This window comes from Ailuropoda melanoleuca, chromosome 3 (genome assembly GCF_002007445.2).
Source record: "Ailuropoda melanoleuca isolate Jingjing chromosome 3, ASM200744v2, whole genome shotgun sequence".
Classification (NCBI taxonomy): domain Eukaryota; kingdom Metazoa; phylum Chordata; class Mammalia; order Carnivora; family Ursidae; genus Ailuropoda; species Ailuropoda melanoleuca.
In genome coordinates this window covers 133464715-133486418 of record NC_048220.1, presented here as the reverse complement: position 1 = coordinate 133486418, position 21704 = coordinate 133464715, and the positions used below count along the sequence as shown (strand labels likewise).

The following is a 21704-nucleotide window of genomic DNA, read 5'->3' as shown; positions in this document are numbered from 1 at the left end:
AGCCCTACGTTTTAAAGGCTTACATTTTAGCAGTCTAGCTACATTTGATTTTAGTAATTGATTGCATAGCACCTGGTACAATTCTACATCTGTTACGAACTTGGAGGTGGACTGAAGCAAATGACTGGGTGACTTCCCATTGTGGGACACTGGCCAGAATGAAAATATAGAAATATATTTTGGGCTAATTATAACCAATTTTAGTACTGTCTTTTCTTACTAACATCACTCAGAATGTTGTAGGCTAACTACACCGATTCCAGCTCTGTGAGCTCAGCCCAAGAAGAATAAAATGAAGAAGAAAATCTACTGTCTCCCAAATAAATAAATGAAAAAATCCTGTGCTTAACTCTAGGTTAAAGAGAAATGACTTTGCGACTATTTGATTTGAATTATCCATATCAGAGTATGCCATTTGTCTTGACAATCAACAGTTTTTCTTTAGAAATTCTAGAGACAAACAGGGATATATGAAAACGTATAATCAATGAAAATGTATTGGTAAAATTATAATGTAAAGACGTGAAGAGCACTTCCGATCACCAAGACAACAGTTTTCAAACATCAATTGAACAGAATCAGATGCTAGTGAATCACACCCACCTTGTCTACACTCAATATTTTTGATGGAGCCTTAGGAATTGTTCTAGAATGAGCAAACTGGAATTCTGTGAACTGGCCTGACGGGACTGGGTCTTCAGGGAACAGCAGGAATTCAGCATTGTGGAGGGAGGTGTAACAGAGAGAGGGCACTCTATCAGAGGTTAAAACTGCATGTTTGCTTGTTTTCTTTTTTTTAAATAGGAATCTTAGAACAACGCTAATGCAGAGTGAGTGGTTCTCAAATCTTAACGGACATCAAAATATTCTGGAAGGTTTGTTGTTAAAACACAGATTCCCTGCCTTTCCTCAGCCTCAGGTGAGTAGTGTGAGGAGGGGCAGATAATGGGCATTTCTAAGAAGATTCCTGATACCGATGGCTCAGAATCCACACTTTGAGAACAACTGGCACAGGCTAGCGATGGACTAAAAATCACTCAGATGTATAGTTTAAAGGTTATAAATCTACCAGATTTATTATTTTATATACCTTTGTGCAAAAAGTGAGGAAGAGATAAATCTTAAGCTTTTCTGCTAATGAAATGAAAAGGCTATTCATACTTTCTGATATTGTAGAAATTGATTTGAATATGGTAAACCATGACGACGAATTAGCAAAAATAAAGGCCTGTGGGATTTAGAATGCAGCTTCCATGTGTCCCTCATCCAGTTACCCTCATGGTAATATCCTGCATACTAGAGACAATATCAAAGCTCAAAAATTGACATTTGTCCAGTTCAAAAGCCTTGCTGAGATTTCTCTAGTTTTACATACAGTCAGATGTGTGTCTATAAAGCTCTATGTGAGTTTATCACATGTACATATTTGTGTAACCACTACTACAATCAAGACACACAAAAGTTTTACTATCTCAAAGATTTCTTTACCTCATTATTTCTTTATGTTCCTTAAAGCAACATCCACGTGGTCCCTGTCCCTAAACCCTTAGCCATTTATTTTTTGGTAATGTGCAGGTAATATTCTGATCTTCAGAGCTTAACCTTCCTGTGCTGGCTAGGATAAAATTCAGAGCTATAAGATTTGGAGGAGCCATTTTCCTAATGGCCATGAGCTTTGCAGTAATTAGGTTTTAGTGCCGCTAAAGGTAAAGCGAGTGCCCTGGTTGGTATATGATGGATCTTTGTTTCCATAGCACCATAGAGGGGCAGTGATTGCTAAACGTTGGGCACCCGTCTCCATATTTTCCCACTAATGTGGAAAGAGTTAACTCCAGTTCTGAAAGGTCTGGCCAGTGCTTAGAATTTCTAAGGTTTTGCTTTCAGCTCCCCTACCCTCATCTAAAGTATTCCAGATAAAAGGCAACAGAAAACTCTATAAGTCTTCTGCGTCAGGTGGTTGTGATTAGAGGAAAATGCCTGCCAGCTGTGTCCACACTGTGAGGAGCTCCTGTGGGCTGTCACCATTGGCCTGGCACTAAAGTGAGAAGTGAGTTACTGGTGTCTGAGTCTCACAGAAAATTAGATCTTAAGAGTAAGAAGTTGTTAAACAGCTGGGGCCCGTGTTTTCACATAGGGAGAGGTGTAGCCCCGGACAAGAGGACTGGCCGTTGACAGCTGGGCTGGGTTTGGGCTCTTTCAGAGAGCAGCAGCCATACTCTCTGAGGAGCTGTGGCCTAAGCCCAGTCACTGCGCCGTCGGGCATGGCCCCGCACCATGAGCTAACTCCTTCGGCACATGGAGAGCAATGGACTGCAGTACTTCTGTTCGTTTTTTAAATCTTAACGATCCTCCTCCCCCACCAGCCTATTGATACTATAGTGGCTTGTTATTAACCCAACTGGACTAACCCTGGTAGGCAAATCTTGAACAATTTTCATCCTTTTCTGGTCATTGTCTGGGAGCTTGATAGTTTTCTTAAATACCAAATGGGTTGAATGCCTCAAAGTCTGCATATAGATTTTCCTTTGTTTCCTGTTTCCACCTACCTCAGGTGGTTCTGGACATTTAGTGTGTCTGGGAACGATGGCACACGGCTTGAGGCACGAACCTGTATGCTACCCTTTAGTGACAGTTGAAGAAATTTTCAAGGGAAATTTTTTTAACATACAGCATTTTTTTTTCATCCCTGCCCCCCTTTTTTTTAAATTATATTATGTTAATCACCATACAGTACATCCCCGGATTCCGATGTAAAGTTCGATGCTTCATTAGTTGTGTATAACACCCAGTGCACCATGCAATACGTGCCCTCCTTACTACCCATCACCAGTCTATCCCATTCCCCCACCCCCTCCCCTCTGAAGTCTTCAGTTTGTTTCTCATAGTCCATAGTCTCTCATGTTTCATTCCCCCTTCTGATTACCCCCCTTTTCTTTATCCCTTTCTTCCCCTACCGATCCTCCTAGTTCTTATGTTCCATAGATGAGAGAAATCATATGATAATTGTCTTTCTCTGCTTGACTTATTTCACTTAGCATTATCTCCTCCAGTGCCGTCCATGTTGCAGCAAATAACATACAGCATTTTTATTTTGCTCTTTAGAACCAAATCCCTGCCTAAGATGAAACTCCAGTTACATATTTTCATGCTTGATTTCTTGTGAAGGTCACAACAATCTTATGAAACAGATAAGGCAGATGTTATCTCCATTTTGAGGATGGGTAAATAGGACCGAGGACTTACATACACAGGGAGATAATCTTTTGAAATGTTATCTATTAATCATTGTACCTTTGTTTTCTGTACTTTTTCATGCGTGACCCTTCCTGTGACCAAGGAGGCTTCCACTTTTCCAGGAGTTGAGTTGTGATTGTTGTGTCAGGAATGTGAGGGAGAGAATCAGTCAGTGCCCAGAAGAACTTCATGTTGCTGTGAGGAAAAATGCTCTTGAGAATCAAAAGGGAAGATCCCAGGAAGTGGCAAGATACAGAGTTTGTCATAACAACTAGTGGGAAAGGAAATGGAAAAAATCTCGACTTTGACTAGCTAGGAGACTAGGCGAGAGTGTCCTGGCTTCTTGGGAGTAGGAAAGAGTTTGATGGCATTTGGCCTCGCCAAAGATTTGTGGGTCTTTGGATATGTGGACCATTCCTGGTGGCCCAGTAGGACAGTTCAGTCAGCATTGTGGGGGGTACCCTGCCATGTCTGTGACCAGTGTTTGTAGACACTCTGCTGCTGTCCAAAGGAAGCCTGTATCAACCTTAAAAATAAAATAGCCAGATATTTTACCAGCAGAATGAGTTTATTGGGGAATAGCAGAAGAATTGCAAGTTGGGACAAGCAAACTATGGCAAATCACGGGCAAGTCCAAAGGGACAAAGGCAAGACCAACTTTTGCTAGGTTTTAGAAGGAATTTAGGGAGGGTTGTTTTGAACAAAAGTTCATTGGAGAAGAACAAGAGTTTGAGGTTATGGTGGTTTCTCATTGGCTACAAGTGGTGGTTCCTGTGTTGTTGCTGGGGCAGGAAGAGATCTTCCCTCTTCTTAAAAGCAGGAGATAAAATTCCTCTGTGCACTGAGTCCTCCCTTTTCAAGATAAGAGTTATCCCCCTTTCTGCTGGTTTTGCAGGCTGCACCTAGTGGTACTTGTGCGAGAGCTCCCCCTTCAGGGCTTCCTGGATCCGTTCTCAATGAGATTTCCTTTACCCATTTTCACACCTGCGCATTAGCCCTGTTATAAGGACCCACATGGCTTCTCTTTCATGGCTGCCTGGCATGACCCGTTCAACAGACTGGCTGTTGGTTTGTGTTTTCCTATGTTTCTGAATTCCCCCCAGAATCACATTTATGGTTTTTTCCCCTTTCCAGTGGCCAGGTCACTTGGTAGCTCTACCTGTCACTTAAGGATGGACAGAATAGAGAACGAAGAAATCCTCTAACGCTGGTATTTAGGTGGAACTGGATGGTGATGAAAGCCTTCGCTTTTTCATAGAGTTTGCCGAGGGTGGAGGAAGCAATTAAACTTGCCTTTTGTCTCTATAGCCTCTGCTTTGTCTACTTTACCATATCAACTTTGCTCATTCACTGAGTATCATCCAAATAAGGAAGGTACAGGAAGGACTACGAAGATGGCGAATAGAAAGCAGGAATCAAGTGCTGTCAATAGACGACATTTATATTGATATTTCAAAGACTCAGACTGGTGTAAAAGAATCTAATTTTCTTAACATGGTGGCCAACAAAAAGCACAAGATTCTCTCAGCTCAGAAGAATGCGAATCATCTCAGCTCGTAGGCAGAGATTTTAAAACACGGAATTGATTATTATTCCTCTTTTTGATGTAATCCATACAACTCACATCTGTCTAAACATACACTATTTTAGCTCATTAATATTTATCTCTCGCCTATAAATATTTCCATTCTTCAAGGAGCGTTTATTGATATTTGCCAAGACTAAGCACTGAGGTTACAAAGATGAATAATGTATGGTTAAGGAACTAGAGGATATCATATTCTAGTAGCATATAAAAGATAAATTACATATACATTGCAGCAAGCCTTACAATAGAGGCATCAGAGAATGGAGCAACTGCCTTTGCTTGCCATTTAGTTTGGTACATGAATGATGAAAGACTGAAAGGTAGAAAAAGGGGAAATAGGAGAAGAAAGCATTGCATCAAAGAGAGAAAAGATAGAGAGCTATAGCATAGGGTATGTGGTCTGTAATGATAGATCAACCTAGGGAGGAAAGATTGAGAGAGATGGTGAAGGGTCATTGGAGCTGAGCTATAAGTGGGCTTCAAGAAGGTGGTGAACCTGGAAGACCTTTATCATTTCACCCCCACCACCTGTTACCTCTCCATGGGCCACAGCTTTCCTTGAACACAGGAAATTTCTCAGTTCCTTAAGCCTACCGTGAGCCTTCTCACCTTGGAGCCTTGATGCATGCTGCATTTCTGCCTTAAATATAGTTATTTTTCACCTGACTCTCTTTTGGCCTTTGTCCAAACATCTGCCCCTTCTCATCTCTCAGGTTCAGTTTAATTTCAGAAAGACCTTCCTTGACCCTCTGACCAACCTGAAAATGTAGGTATCCCTTTGCTCCTCTCTCCCCTTTTAATTTTTCTTATAACATTTATCACAATTTAGAAGTATATACATGATAATTTGTACTGTACAAAATCTATAGTTATTTTTGTTGCCCCAGTTTTTATTCTCCTCTTTGACTTAAGATTCGCCACCACATTCCTAGAATATTCTCCCTTCTCCTCAGTGTATTTCAAAATAACTGTCATTCCCTCCAGATCCTGGTGCCCAGAGGAGAAATCAGGCTGGAGTATGAAATTTAGGATTATCTTTACAAAATGTAAATCCACGAGAGGTAAAGAGGTCACCTAGGAAAATATAAGTGGCAAGAGAACTCATGATGTAGCTTGAATCACATAGGCTTTGGAGGAAGGTGGATGAAGCCCAGCTTGAGTACGCACGGCTTAGCCACTAAGGTGTCCTAAGAACTCCTGTTCTGATTTCCCCAGAATGTTACCTTTGTGTTGTATCAGGTTCACTGCTTGGAAGTAAACTTCCTAAATTCTTGTTCTTTGGTTCTATTGTCTTCTTTTCTCTTTATTTCCTCGAGTTCTCTCCCACATGCTTCAGGGGTGATTTCTGTGGGGTTCTAGCTTCCTCCAGGAAGCCCATATCTGGGCATTTCTCACTAGGGCTAGTTGTCTCCAGGCAGCCCTAGGCTAAGCCACTGGTCGGTGGCAACATCATCACACCACCTCTATGTCCCTCCAGACCTAGAGGGATGCCGGCTGTTGCTCATCATAGGCATGCCTCACCTTTTCCAGTTGGCCTTGAAGCTCCTGCAATCAGTAACTGCAGGGCAAATTCCTTCTACGGTACTTCTTGGCATTATCTCTATTTTCCTCACTAGACCTGAACTGGTAGAGTGATATAGTGGAAAGGTCTCTGTATTTAGCAAAGAAAGAACTTGAAAACAATTCCAACTTTGCTGTTTTGTTTTTTTTTTTTTTAGGATTTTATTTATTTATTTGAGAGAGAGAGGTGAGAGAGCGCAAGAGCCCAGGAGAGAAGCAGACTCCCCATTGAGGAGGGACCCCGATGTGGGGCTGGATCCCAGGGCCCTGGGATCATGACCTGAGCCGAAAGCAGACTCAGTCACCAGGAGCCCCATCTCTGCTGTTCATTAACTATGTCTTTGAGCAACTAATTTCACCTCTCTGAACCTTACTTATTTTTCTTTTTTAATATGAAGCTGCTTGTGTTATGAGGTTAAGATGTGCGAATTAAATATGATGATGGATAAGAGACTACTTTGTCAAGTGCCAAGCACATATAAAGCTCGATATCCCTCATTTAGCATTCATGTTGTTTATCTTCCTGTGAATTTGTTTCTTATCTTCATAAACAGATTAACAACTTCATAAGGGTCTGTACTTATATTGTATTTCTTCATAGAACCTCTCAGTGACTTATACGTTATCGTTGCTCAGTGCATACTAGTTGTTCAACAAATGTGTGTCGGTGATCTGCCTAGCACAGACGATGATGTTTTCTAACAACAATTGTCCCTATGCTTTCGAATGTTTCTCAAAGAAAACATTTTAATCTTTTATCTCTACACAGTAGAGTTGGAATTTTGAAACAACATCCTAAGGAATAAGTTTTACCTTCAGTCACTTCTGTGACTTGAGACCAGACACAAGGAGACATGAAAAGTTTCCTGACCATTGGGAAAGATATTTTAGGTGACCCCCCCCCAAAGACATCTTTTTTATGATTTTGAAGTTATGAAAAAATGCAGAATTCCTTCTTTGACAGTCACAGCAGAAGGCATTAGCAGAGCACATTTGCCTTCCAAGAGGGTTACTCAGGAGTGTCTTACCTCCTGTGATTGCGGTGTTGTCCAGATTTTCTAATTGTTGCAATTAGAAACAAAGAAAGGCAGTGTCAAGAGAAACAGAAAGAGAAAGCAAGAGCTATTGGTGGTTGAGGCAGAAGGCATATACTTCAAAAGTTGGACTTGGAGCGATTCTGACAGATAATAAGAGTGTGCACTGAGTATATTGGTTTAATACAAGGAAGTGATCAATTCGATGTAAAGGAGCCAAGGATGTAGAAATAAAGTGAAGTGCAGAGAGCGGGCAGGCTCTGTGGAAAGGAGATCTCATTGAGATGATTCTCTCTTGTCCCAGGTGAGGATGCTGACACCGTTGGGCAACAGTTCATTAACATCAGAACCACATGGCAACGTTCATTGTAGTAATATTGGTATTATTTATAATTAAAAATAGCAGCCTATCTTAAATGCTGTGTGCATCATGCGCCCGATACTTTCCATTCAGTTCTCAGTCATCTTGCTGTGTCTCCAAGATTTCGTGTTGAGCAGTCCATTCGGGGATTATTTTGCTGAGGATTCTGGCAGGATAGATCCAAATAATGTTGTTCTAAGAAAACCTTTTACAGAAACACTATTAAATGATATATTTTTGGCCATTTCAGTTGTGCGTGACTTCTTTAAATTTCTGGGTATGCGGTTTAGTGCCTATTTATATGGTTTTTATATGTCTGTGTGAATGCATATATAGATCTCCTTAGATAACTTTCTGCAAACTCCTGCCTGAGTTAATGGCCTTCGTGCATGTTATGGCTTCTAAGTCATGCCTTTAGGACATGCATGTTCCTCCCTTAATGGTTACTTTTTCCTTCTTAACCAGAGAAAATTCAGTGGGGGTGACGTGATACAATTTTTTTGCTATCTTTTAAGTTGGCTAGTTTAATCCTGCTTTAGGATTGACATATGTTCCTGGAATTCAGGGGGAAAATGAGTAGCATTTACCCTTGTCTTCTTTAGCACCAATGATTTAATAAAATTCTTTTTCCCTTGTAGATAGCAGAAACTGATATTTATCAACTCAAAGAGCTGGCATAGCAGTAGGTTTATTTCTAGATTTTTCATGACCATAAGCAGCTGTGGTTACTGTTGAAAATAGGTTGGTCAAGGCTTGAAGTGCAATTAATCGAATGAAAGAAGTTACTTTCCACTGTGACTGAATGTATGTTACTAGCTCTCAGTCAAATAATCAGTTTAAGATTTTCAAAATTAAAGTATTTCCTGGTTACCGAGAAATCTTTGTAATTCTTTCAGGCCTCCAATTCTTTTTTGATAAAGTCCATCTGCTTGGGTAGATTTGTTTCTCCATTAGGTTTCAAAAGTTTTTCTTCGCTCTTTTGAGAAGGGAATTATTTTTAAAATATATTATAATAAACTACTATATTAGCTCCTGCATAATAAAAATGTTATTTGGAACCATTATTTTGAATATAAATGTTTAATTTAAGGTTTATAATAGTTAAAGCAGAATTTTAAAGGTAAATTTTTTTTGGAGTTGGCTATATTTCTAACACAATGAGCTTGAAGAGTCTCCTGAGAGTAGGAAATAAAACAAAAAAGTGTAATAACAGAAGTGTTATAGTACCAGTTGCTTCACTTACTTGGTGTTAACTGGTTTGATTAATTCATTTTATTTAACCAACTTTTTAATTCTGCCGACTCAATATGTAGTTTGTATTGACATAATATAGCAACAACCTCTTTCTCTGTTTATCCTAATTCAAACACACACGTATGCTATTTTATCTATTTTTAGTGGCCGAATAGTACAATTTATAAAATTTTAATTTTCTACTTAATACTGTCTCTGCTGAAGCTTGTAGAATCATTTGGGAACAGTTATTCTTGTTAGCTGAAAACTCATTTGAATCAAGCACCATAAATCATGCTCATAGTATTTCTTCTGCTTTTTAAAGTTGGCACAGACAATTTCTCAATCCCTGAAAATTTCATAGGGACCTTTTCCTGAATTTACGGAGTCTCTGATCCTGAGATTTCCTTGCTCCAAAGCCTTTAAAGGTTTCTGGTTGCTATGGAAACAAGGCATAAATTTCTCAGTCAGGCCTGCATGACCATGTTTGAGAGAAATACCTCATTGAAAGTTTGCTGCCCTATTTCCCTAACCTGTCCATGCTCCAGGCCAGTGAGAGGACCCTACTTCTCCCAGACTCCTCCACTCCCTTAATCCAATTCTCCTTGATCAGTTTTACCTAAGCCTCCTGGCTCACTTCACACTCAAGATCTTCCTGTCAGTTTTTTCTGATCCCCACAGTGAGATATAAGTATATTCATCTTTGAACTTCAATACTGTGATTACACTTTTGGGGCTCCTTATTCTGCCTGTAATTGATAGCTATTTCTGTACAAACCTTTTAGCATCTTAATGAGAGGAATTGTGTCTTTCTTATCCTGGTATTCCTTTTATATCTAGCACAATAAATGGGAAGATTCTAAACTCTGCATGCCAGGATATGTGAAAGCCGGTTTCAACTTTGCAACTATGCTATAGAGAGATATTGTGGGAGTAGAGGACAGGGTAGAGTCATTGTGGAGGTCACAACAAAAGATACGAGCTTTGAGCAGGGACATGTCAAAGGAGCATGTGTCTTGCCACAAGGAGCAAAGAAGTCTATTTTATTCCTAGTAGGGATGACAGTACAGATGAAGGTACAGGTGAAGTTATGAATGGAAAGGGAGGGTCATTTTAGTTGGAAGCTAGATTTTGTGGTAAAGATGTGAATTATGGGGGGTGAGGTCGAATGGCAAGTTAAGGTCAGCTGTGAAGGAACATATATGGTATGTCGAGTTGGAATTCATCCTTCAGGCAACAGGAAGGAGATGGACCATTAAAAGTGGGTATGTACAGAAGCAATTTAAGTGTCCATTAATAGATGGATAGATAAGACATAGCATAAGAGAACAAACTGATGGTAGCCAGAGGGGAAGAAGGTGGGAGAGATGGGCCACATGGGTGGCGGGGAGTGGTAGATACTGGCTTCCAGGTATGGCATGGCGATAAAAGGTACAGCATAGGGAATATAGGTAATGGAATTGTATGAGTGTTGTGTGGTGACGGATGGCAGCTACACTTGTGGGGAGCACACCGTCAGGTATAGACTTGCGAATCACCATGTTGTACACCTGAAACTCAGGTGACATTGTGTGTCAACTCTACTTCGATAAAAAGGGGGAAGAAAGAAAAGAACAAGGCAACAAAACAAAACAAACGAAGTGACAATGGAATATTACTCAGCCATACAAGAAATGAAATCTTGCCATTTGTGACAACATGGATAAACATAGGGGGTATTATGCTAAGTGAAATAAATAAGACAGAAAAAGACAAGTATCCTGTGATTTCACTTATATGTGGAATCTAAAGACCAAAGCAAAGCAAAATAAAGCAAACAAACAACAAAAGGAGAACAAGACTCATAGAAAGCAAACTAGTGGTTTCCAGAGGGGTGGGAACGGGGGGTGGTCACCAAAAGATGTGAAGAGGATGAAGATATACGAAGTCGTAAGATAAATAACTTATAAAATAAATAAGCCCCAGGGATTAAAAGTACAGGATAAGGAATATAGCCAATAATATTGTAACAACTTTCCGGTGACAGACAATAGCTCAACTTACTATGGTGAGGATATTGTAATGTATGTAATTGTCAAATCACTATGTTGTACACTTGAAACTAATATTATATTCAATTACACTTCACCGTGAAAAAAAAAACTGTGAAAGTGGGTATGTGATGACATCAGATTTGTTTTTTGGTGAGATGGGCAGTCTGGCAGCTGTGTGGTAGGGAAACCAGTGTCTAGGGGGCTGGCTTCCCAGTCGGAAACTATAGTTGACGATTTCCATCCAATCTACCGATCTACCTATCCTGGAACAGAATGTGCCATAGCAGCTAATTAAATTGGTACCTTGATCACCTGGAAGGCCACACTCACTGACCACTCGATTTTAGAAGACCTTCATAGAAGGGCGAAGGACGCTATCTGAGTCTAGTGTGCATAATTTGAAACTTGACATTTAATATATTATTTATATTTCTAAAATGAAGAAATACCTATATTTGCACACAATTCCGTATTTAAAAAAGGATATGAGATCTTAATGCTCATAAAAGGGGAGGAGGGGAGTGTGCCTTCTGGAAGTCTGAGAAGGAGGCTGGTTTCAGATCACTTTCAGAGTTCCCAGGCTGAGAGCCAAAGCAAGGTCTCTTTCTCAGACAACTTCCTCATCTGAGATGGGCTAGTTCAGTGTGTGCTGTTGTTTATCTAGATAATGTGAGTTTTTGGTCACATCTTGACTCTGCTGCCTTAATCTGCCATCAACCTCTGATATCACTTCTCCTTTCTTCTGTCACCATTCATCATCGTTCGGCTTTCTAGTTCTTAAAATACGTGGATCACACACATTTCCCGTTGAAAAGAATGGTCTTCTCCCCCAGAAAGTGTGATAACGTTATTCATTCTTTATGATTTATAACTTCTTTTAGCCAAGGATGCCCCCAAACATTGCGTGACAGATCAGTTACCGGAATGATTTTTTATCCCAGTAAAGAGAACTTGAAATGATTGTTGCCACAGGGGAGATGGCAAAGATGCTAGAACACAGAGCAGGGCGGGATCTTACCCCTGTGTGAACTAGAGTTGACAGCGACGGGTCCCGGGCCAATAGTAGGTCCTTATTTGATCCCTGAGTCCTTCACTGCATCAACTACTAGCCGAACGGCCTCTAAATTTCTCTATTTATAAATGAAATTCCTGAAATTCCTGACTACTTATAAAATGGGTCAGTACATATGAATAGTGAGGGGTTTTGCTCCAGGTTATAACTAGGACTTATTAAAGGTCTTTCATGTAGTGATTAGGAAAGCCAACTTGAGTCTGATGAACAGAGAGGAGGAAAGGGTCCAACTCCACTGTGGGCTCACATGGAAAAAGATGCCATTTTGTTCCTTTCTCTTTGGAACGTTTTTATTTATAGCCATACCTTCCAGTGAAAGTTTGTCCTGTCTGAATATCTACATCACTGCCAAGCAAACGAGACTCAGATACAGCTCCAAGCCTTTAGTTTCTATTTTTACAACAAAATCTGCCCATAGCTGCCTGTTTACATTACTTTCATCCTATCTGGGCTTGACAAATGTTGTAAATTAGGATTAAAAAAAGAGAGATAAGAGGCAGGGATAGGAAGAGTGAAGTATGTCTATGAATCCTGGATCTCAGAAGAATTTCTGAGGGTGTGTGGTTTCAAAGAGCAGAAGAATTTTCAGAACTCCAGACCCGTGTTCCTAAGTGAATTTATTTTCATATGTTTTGAAAAGTTTATTTTTTCTAAGTATTGCTCCATTTTCATTAAAATGTAAATCAGCAGATTTCTATATGCAGGGGATTATTTCATGTGACTTTCATTAACTTCAAATTTCATAAGAACTTAAAAGAGTTTAGTTTTATGATCACGTCCAAATGTTACTTTTTACTCAGTAGTTGGAGCTTTGATCTACAGGAATTTGTGATTTGGGGGATATAAAAAGTTAATTTTATATAGACAAAATAACGATGTGCTTTTTCTGCTGTTCACTAATCCTTTGGGATACAAGTAAATGTAAGTGATAGCAATAGAAAACAAATTGTTAGGTGGCAATTTTTACTGTGAAGGAAAATACACTCTCTTTGCTATGAACAATTCAGGTGTTACTGTGACGAGGGTTCCAGGGTATATATAGACTAGTAAGTTGGAAAGTTCTGAGTCAATCGTTTTTATAATTTTTATTTCTGATTGGTTTAGTTTCTTACACTAGCCAGGAAAAAAGGCATGTGTGTGTGTGTGTGTGCGTGCGCGTGCACGCATGCATGCCCGTTCACCAACCTAAGCACATAGACACACACACACAGATACGCACACTCACACACTGCCTACACCTAAAATCTCAAGCAAATAAACACCATATATGTGGGAAATTTTATTGACTCGTGCTTGGAAGATAGTGCCAAAAACCAGTTTCTAGGAACCAGTAGCTAGGAAACTAGAACCAGCTATTCTTGTCCTCAAACTTATGTAACCCAAATCTCTTTCCTGGTCACCAGCTGTGAATCTGCAATATTCTTTTTGATATTCCATAGTGATTTTATGTCAAAACCTCGATTTTAACTTGTTTAAAAAAAATTACCTTCTAATCCTTCCAAACTCAAGAATGACCTGAGTTCACAGCCTGACCATTCTTTGAATTTTGTTGGGGAGAAACTCCAATGTTGACTTCCATTTCCCCAACTTCTCCTAGAGCTCAGGCTCTTTCCACTCCCCTCTGCCACGGCATCCAGCCCTTCATGCATATCTCCTATCTATGTAATTAATACATTTGTAACGGGGGGGTCTAGGTGCCTATTGTAGATTAATGTTTGTGTCCCCCCCCAAATTCATATGTCAAAAGCTAATTCCCAGTGTACTAAGAGGTGGGCACTTTGGGAGGTGATTACGGTCATGAGTGCAGAACCCTCATAAATGGGATTCGTATTCTTAGAAGCCTATGAGAGCTACCCTCCCCTTCCACCATGTGATGACACAGTGAACAGATGCCATTTCTGAACGAGGGAGCACTCTCACTAGACACTGAATCTGCCAGAGCCTTGATCTTCGACTTCCAGCTTCCAGAACTGTGAGAAATAAATTGCTGTTGCTTAAAAGCCACCCAGTCAGTGGTATTCTGTTAGAACAGCCCAAACGACTAAGATGGTACTTGAATTTTAATCCTTTTATTTTTCCAAATCATATTCCAGGTACCTTCCTAAAAACACAGGCTAGATAAGATGAATCTCCACAAAGTCTTTAGTGTTTCTGCATTTTTTCAGCTTTACTGGGGTATTATTGACATGTAAAATATGTAAGTTTATGGATACAAAGTGATGACTTGATATATGTATATATTGTGAAATGATTACCATGATAAGGTTAGTTTCACCCCTATTCCCTCACATAATTAGCTTCCCCATTCTTTTCAAAGGCATGACATGGAATTTCATGGTTATATGCCCTTCACATTATTATCAGTCCATTAGCTTCCTCTTCTAAACCTATCCCAACAGCTTTATGATACTTTCTTTGGTCCTTTCAGTTAGAATTAATGTTAAAAAATGTGATGTATATATTTGAAAAGATATCTAAAGCTATATCTGAAACAAAAAGAACAAGATGTCTTTTTGTCAAAAACACACACAGAACCACTTTCCAAGTTCTATTTTTTTTTTTTTTTTTTTTGGTCTTTTCTACGAAGAAGAATGATTTCCATCCTGGAAAGGATAGCAATGACAGACTGTAAGAGAAATGAAGATGATGTACGAGACATCAATAATAGGGATAATTTAGATCCTTTTCATGAGGAGATCTTATCCCACATATAAATGACCTTTGTTCTGATAAAAGAATTTAACATACTATTGAGGGCCCATTGTTCAATCTTTATGTTGGATCTTACAGACGGGATGATGTCTCCTCCCCCTCCCCCTCCCCCTCCTCCTTCTTCTTCTTTTCAGATTTATTTATTTGAAAGAGAGAAAGGGAGGGGCAGAGGGAGAGGGGGACAGAATCTCAAGCAGACACCCACTGAGCACCCCACTGAGCATGGAGCCCAGCATGGGGCTCCATTTCAAGACCCTGAAGTCATGACCTGAGCAGAAATCAAGAGTCCTGTGGTGCTTAACCGACTGAACAACCCAGGGTCCCCAGGATGATATTTCTAAAGTCTTGTCATGCTGTTCTTTTATGAAAATCCTTCAGTGGTTTCCATTGTCACATATAGTGTCTTTTCCCCATCTGCCTTTTTATTTCTCTAACCTCATTTTCTGCCATTCTCCATTGTTTTAATGCCATAGTCTTCTCCCATAGTACCTAACGTATATCATAAGTGCAGTAATTAGGATAGCATGGTTTTTACTTAGTTTACTTGTCTTCCTCCCACAAGGTCTTTACAGTAGTCATTTCTCTTTCCTCTAGGCATAATGGAGAGAGCATGTGTTCTAGAATGATGTAGACCTAGGCTCTGGTTCGGCCTTTTCTCCTTAATATTGTTGGCAAAGGTGATTAGCCAAGCTGGTTTTTTGGCAGGAAGAAGGCAAAGAGGGATGGAATGGCTGTCCGGTCAGTGACTAAGAATATTTCCTAATGCCGCACATGTTTGGTTGTGGTTATGTGATTACTGATCATGGGTTGTCATTGGAAGTGATGTATATCACTTCCTCTGAGGCTTTTAAGAAGTGGGGTGCCTTTTCCATGTTTTCCTTTCCTCCTCTTGTTAGATAAAAAGGATTGTGAGCCAGTAAATTGTGAAAGGTTTTGGTGTCTGAATTATTGCATGGAGGGGAGCTGCCTGATGGTCAGGAACCCTTCACTTCTGATTGTCATTTAGGTGAGAAATAATTTGTATCATGTTTATTTCTTATATGTTATCATGAATTACTGTGTGATAGTTATCTCCAAAGATGGCCACCAATAATCTCTTCACTCTTGGTACACACTTGTTTCTCCTTACCTCCAGACATAGAGCTTGCTTGTCCTCTCCTTGAACCTGGCTAGCTGGCTTTGACTTACAGAATGCCATGGGAAACATCTGCTAGTTCAGGACACAAGAGGCCCAGCACCTTTTCCTTTCTGCCACTTGGGACCCAGACGCCCCACTGTGAGCAGCTCATGCAGCATGGGGACTCCACATGGAGAACTGAGGCTCTCTGGTTGATGGCTCCAGCTGACCACCCAGCCAATAGCCATGGCACATTTTCAGCAGGTGAAGGAGCTGGCCCGGTCAAGTCCTCAGACGTTCAGCCTCCATAATGATCATGGGAAGAGGGAGAAACTGCCAGTCAACTTACAAAATCATGAGCGGGTTTTTAATATGCGACAAAGGGCTTATGAGTTCTTTTTTTTTTTTTTTTTTTTTTTTTTTTTTGAGCAGTGAGCGCTAGTCTAATCAGTACACTTTCTTTGTGACATCAGTACGGTTACCTTAGCTTCTCTTGGCTCTCATTTCATGATTTGTTCAGTGGGGAAAAAAACCCTACTGAAATCATATGGCTGCAGTGAGTCAATGAGACAATGATGGAGAATTCCTTATTCTGTGACATGTGATAGGCACTCCATTTACGCTTATTTGAGTGAATATTAATCTTTGGTAAATGATGAAGAAATGTTCAGTTAGAAAGAAAAGGATCAGGTTCATTTGTAATCACAAAATGCAAAATTCTGTGATAGGATACATCTCAATTCTATCCCTTCTTGCCTTGGAAGTAGACCTAGATTTTGTGATTGCAGTTTGAGTTTCTTCAGCTCGCTTCCTCTTCATCCTTGTATTCATCTCAACATATTTTCTTCTATGAATTCCCACTTCAGTTTTATATAACACATCTATTCTTGCATCTTAGTGAGAACACTGAGAAGATATTCCCTTACTAATTTTTTCTCCTGCAGTGTTTTTTTCAGATGTATTCTCCTTTTCTGTTAGGTATAGGATTATTCACAGACCTCATACATAATTGTCCTATTTATTAAGTCAACAAACATTTAGTGTGCACCCACTGTATGCTAGGCTCTAAATTAAATTTAGTTTTCCTCTAGACACACCCAATTCCTATCAGTTGTGTTTTTCAGATCAAGGTAAATTATGGTAAGAATATAATTTATAACACACTATAGCCTATGGGTCAAATCTGGCCAACCACCTGTTTTTTCCAATAAATTTAGTTGGAACATAGACATTCATTTTTTTTTTTAATATATTGATTGGGCTGCTTTTGTGCTATAATGGCAGAGTTGATCAGCAGTAACAGAGACCACCTAGCCCACAAAACCCAAAATATTTACTATCTGAACCTTCGTAAAAAAGGTTGCAAATCTTGATTTGTGGCAATACAAGTAGTTTTGGTTGGTATAGTTTGAGAGGTTCTGGCTACATTGGTGTGAGCTACGTTGACAAGGGAAAGTCTGAAAACTATGCCATGCAGTAAAGGAAAAGGTACAGGGAGTTTTTAGTGTTTGAAAGAGAAGCTTTGGGGGGCTGTAAAATTTTAAAATGGCAGATTTGATTGACACACATCACTTCTAATCAGGCTGGAGAATAAACTAGGAAGATATTTAGAAAGGCAAGGTGGAGTTTCTATGAGGCCGGAACCGTGAATACTTCTGGACTCAGCAATTACACCAGGGAATGATTGCGAGCAAAATGCTTTCCTATGTGTAAAAAGAGGCTTGGTCAAGGATGTTGATTGGGGCTTTTTTTCATACTGGCCAAAGCTGGGAAACAATGGTGAACAGTGAGGAATGGTTAAAAAAGCATTGAATGGGTGTACCACTCTATACATGGCTTTTCAATTGAACAGATGCAGCCATTAAAAAGAGTGAAGTAGGGACGTCTTGGTGGCTCATCGGGTAAGCGTCTGCCTTTGGCTCAGGTTATGATTCCAGAGTCCTGGGATCAAGCGAGCATTGAGCCCCACATTGGTCTCCTTGCTCATCGGGGAGCCTGCTTCCCCCGCTCCCTCTGCCCTTCCCCCTGCTCCCCCCCTCTCGCTCACTCTCTCTGTCAAATAAATAAATAAAATCTTTTTTAAAAAAGAGTGAAGTGGTTTTATATTTCTTTTTTCCCCATACTACTTCTAGTATAATTTTATTTTATTTTATTTTTTTAATGATTTTTTATTATATTATGTTAGTCACCATACAGTACATCCTCGGATTCCGATGTAAAGTTCGATGCTTCATTAGTTGCGTATAACACCCAGTGCACCAAGCAATACGTGCCCTCCTTACTACCCATCACCAGTTTTATATTTCTTGGACTGAAAAGATTGTCAAGGTATGTTATTCTACAGCACAACATTTCATACTACTTTAATATTTTAAAAACTTATGTAAATATTTGTGAATATAGTTAAGGCTAACTTCAACTGCATGTGATGGGAAATTTCAAATTATGGTGGCTTAAGCCAGATAGGGCTTAAAGTCCAGGCAGGGAGCCTGGGGCTGCCATAATGAGAGCTCTACGGTGTGAGGGTGCCACCCTCCTACCTCGTTGCTTGCCGTGGGTGATGTTCACCATGATGGCATCTCTGTTCCAGGCAGCACAAGGAGGAAACAGGTCGTGTCCAAGGAGAGGGTTGATTATATGTCACTTGGGAATTTGAAGATTGCCATTGTGTGAAGGAAAGGCATATCTTGGTCACTATAGCAGCTGTAAGATGAAGACAAGAAGGTAATTTGTTCGATATGAAGTGCTTTCTCACAAGGGGTGGGTCACAGAATTTGGAAATTAACACATAAGAAAGGCTGTCAAAGATTCTTAGCCTAAAGACATTTAAAGCTAAGAGGAATGTCAGAAATTATCTGATTCGACTTAGTCATTTTACATCTTCGAATAGAGTCTCAAAGGTATAAAGAGAAGCTTATAGTCTAAAGTACTTGAAAGATGTGAACCTTTCATGCCAAAAATCTTAAAAAATTATGTGTATACGTACAATTTTTATTTATTTATTTCTATATGATTTCATACATTATTATTAGCGAGGATTAAGAATCTTGCATTGGTATTCAATACATGGACTCTGGAGTCTAATTGTGCGGTTTGGATCCCAGAATTTCTACTCAGAAAATCTATTTCCTGCTTCAACTTAGTTATCTTTCTTTGTTTCATGTGTAAGAAACGGACAACACCTCAAAGGATTGCGACAAATGACTTCATACGCATAGAGCGTTGGCAGTGTTTGATAGATAGTAATTACCCAACAAATATTAGTTAAAAATAACTCACTTAACTGAAAACATGCCTTTGTTAAAAAGAACATGATTAAATTTATAATTCAGGATAAACTATTTCATTAGGTAGAAATCCTGTGGAGAATTGAATGCTTTTTTTTTTCATGGTATCTACTTTCTCTCATTGGAGGCACACAATGAGTTCACAGTTCTGATGACATTTTTTGATTCCAGCGTATATAAATCTCACATTCAACATCATAGAAACAAACCAAGTTAGCACGGGAAGAAATGTTGGAGGCCATTTATACCACGGTCCTCATTTTGTAGATTGGGAAATAGAGACTCAGAGTTTATAGATTGACCTAAACTCATGGAGGTAGTTGGTATCAGAACTTGGATCAAAATGTAGGTCTTTTCAATTGCTTAACTTGGACTTTAAGCATTAGGTAACATGGCCGTGGGGGAATGGTGAAGAATAAGATGTTTTTGATATTTTAGACAAAATATATATATGTGTATATATGTATATACATATATATATAAACCTAATATATCTATATAACCTAATATATATATAAACCTATATATATAAACCTATATATATATAAACCTCTCTCTCTCTCTCTCTCTCTCTCTATATATATATATATATATATATTTATATATCTCAGCTTTTACTGGAGATAAATGTTTCCACAACATTTTTTAAAAAAGATTTATTTATTTATTTTGAGAGAGAGAGAGAGGGAGAGAATGTGTGTGTTGGGGCAGAGGGAGAGAGTATCTCAAGCAGACTCCCTGCTGAGTGTGGAGCCTGATGCAGGGCTTGATCTCACCACCCTGAGATCACAACCTGAGCCAAAATCAAGAGTCAGACGTTTAACCACCCAGGTGCCCCATCCATGACATTTTTAAAGAAATTTACTAATTTATTATCTTCTCTTGTGGAACTCGTTATGGTCCATATCTTTTGAAGGGATAAAGTGGCTGGTTTCTTACTGTTTTCTCTTTCACCTCCATCCTTTGGTCTGAATTGCTCACTTTGTGAAGTTGCCAGTAACGGAAGATTGGGTTCTACCATTCAGGGGGAATCATCATGGCAAGAACTGGACATCTAGGTGTTTAGGAAGCCAAGTTTAAATCAAATGGGAAAATCAAAACACGTTTGAACTTAAAGATGTCTGAATTTTCTGGCTCACTGATTTAATTTTAAGAAGTTTGAAGAACTAAAGATAGAATATGCACATGGCTCACTGCATTGGGGTGGAACAACTTTTGTTTGGTACCTGAGATCATTTCTCTCTCACTTAAATTGTTTCTATCTCTAGAAAATCTACGCAGGAAAGAAAGGAGTTGGCTATGTAGGATCATTTGAGTTAGTTGGCAAATTAACACCTGTATCTCTCAGGATGATTGTTGCAGACAATAATTTCCAGTCCAGCTAGTTAAAGCAGAAAGGGATTTACTTGGGGGTGTAGGGCTGCTTATGTAATTTCCAGGAGTGCCAGATAACCAAGCTTGTATGTGACATCCAGACACCGGACTCATCCAGTGGAAATCTACTGCCACTGATGTCACTGCTTCTTGGCACCCACGGCACTAGGGACTGAACCTTTAAAAATCTCTGTGGCTACCATCACAGATGACCACACGTGGGCAAGCCTGAGGCTCTTGGTGCTGACTTCCATCTTTCAAGTCTCAGTGGCTATATCTGTTTAGATGACGGTTCATGTGCAGAATCCTCACTTCAGGGGAAGCTATGAAATTCTCAGGCCCTAATCTATATAAGTAGGTCGGCCACAGCATAGTTGCTGAGAGGTTAGACAGTAATCTGAATATGTCGTCTGGGAGGGAGACAGGGCTCTAGGAATCCTCTTTATCCTTTTTTTATGAGTTACTGGTAAGGACAAGTTTATTAGAATATATATCGTTTCCGAAGAGGAAAGTGATGGAGAAACTAAGAAAATAAACTTTGTGTAAAATATACTTTGTGTAAAATATACTTTGAATGGGAATAGGAGAAAAATCTACTAAATTCAGTTATGTAACTTGTTTCATATACAGACAGTTCTATTTTAATTCTAGAAAGAGAATTAAGAAAGGGATTAGAATATGGGCAGTCCTCACTTTGCATAGTTCCAATATGCATGCATTTCAGTTACCACTGTCTAGTTAGATAATACAATATGGTTTAAATTTCAGTTATCATAGTATATTAACTGTGTGTGATTATATAAAGTAGAAACTTCACGGCCAGCTCTTTTCCTGTGCTAATCACTACATAAATAACCGATGGGTGTCATGATCAATGACAGATCATGTCACTTCTCACAGAGTCTGTTGGTGATTAGGAGCACCAACAATCTATATTCACACACCAGGAGCAAAGCATGTAGTTGTTTGCTCTTTGACTTCAGTAATAAACCCACATGACATTTCACAAAACTAGATAGCAGGAAGAGGAAATTGGCCAACAAAGATGAAAGCTTAGTGGAGAAACACAAAGTGATAATATTGACAGTGAAATTCACAT

General features: G+C 39.4%; 1 protein-coding gene across 6 annotated transcripts in view; it reads left to right on the top strand.

Moving 5' to 3' along the window:
- The window catches only part of LOC109490427 (E3 ubiquitin-protein ligase RNF167-like), a 136122-nt gene that overhangs the window by 67946 nt on the left and 46472 nt on the right, over nucleotides 1-21704 (top strand). For 3 of the 6 annotated variants that reach the window (XR_004624343.1, XR_004624346.1, XR_004624342.1), the window contains exon 3: nucleotides 805-919. The exons of 2 other annotated variants lie outside the window; for them this stretch is intronic. The gene's annotated coding sequence lies outside the window, so the exon portion shown is untranslated. Of the gene's footprint in view, nucleotides 1-804; nucleotides 920-18534; nucleotides 18705-21704 lie in introns of all 6 variants that reach the window. One more of the 6 variants, XM_034657073.1, reaches the window with a different exon arrangement.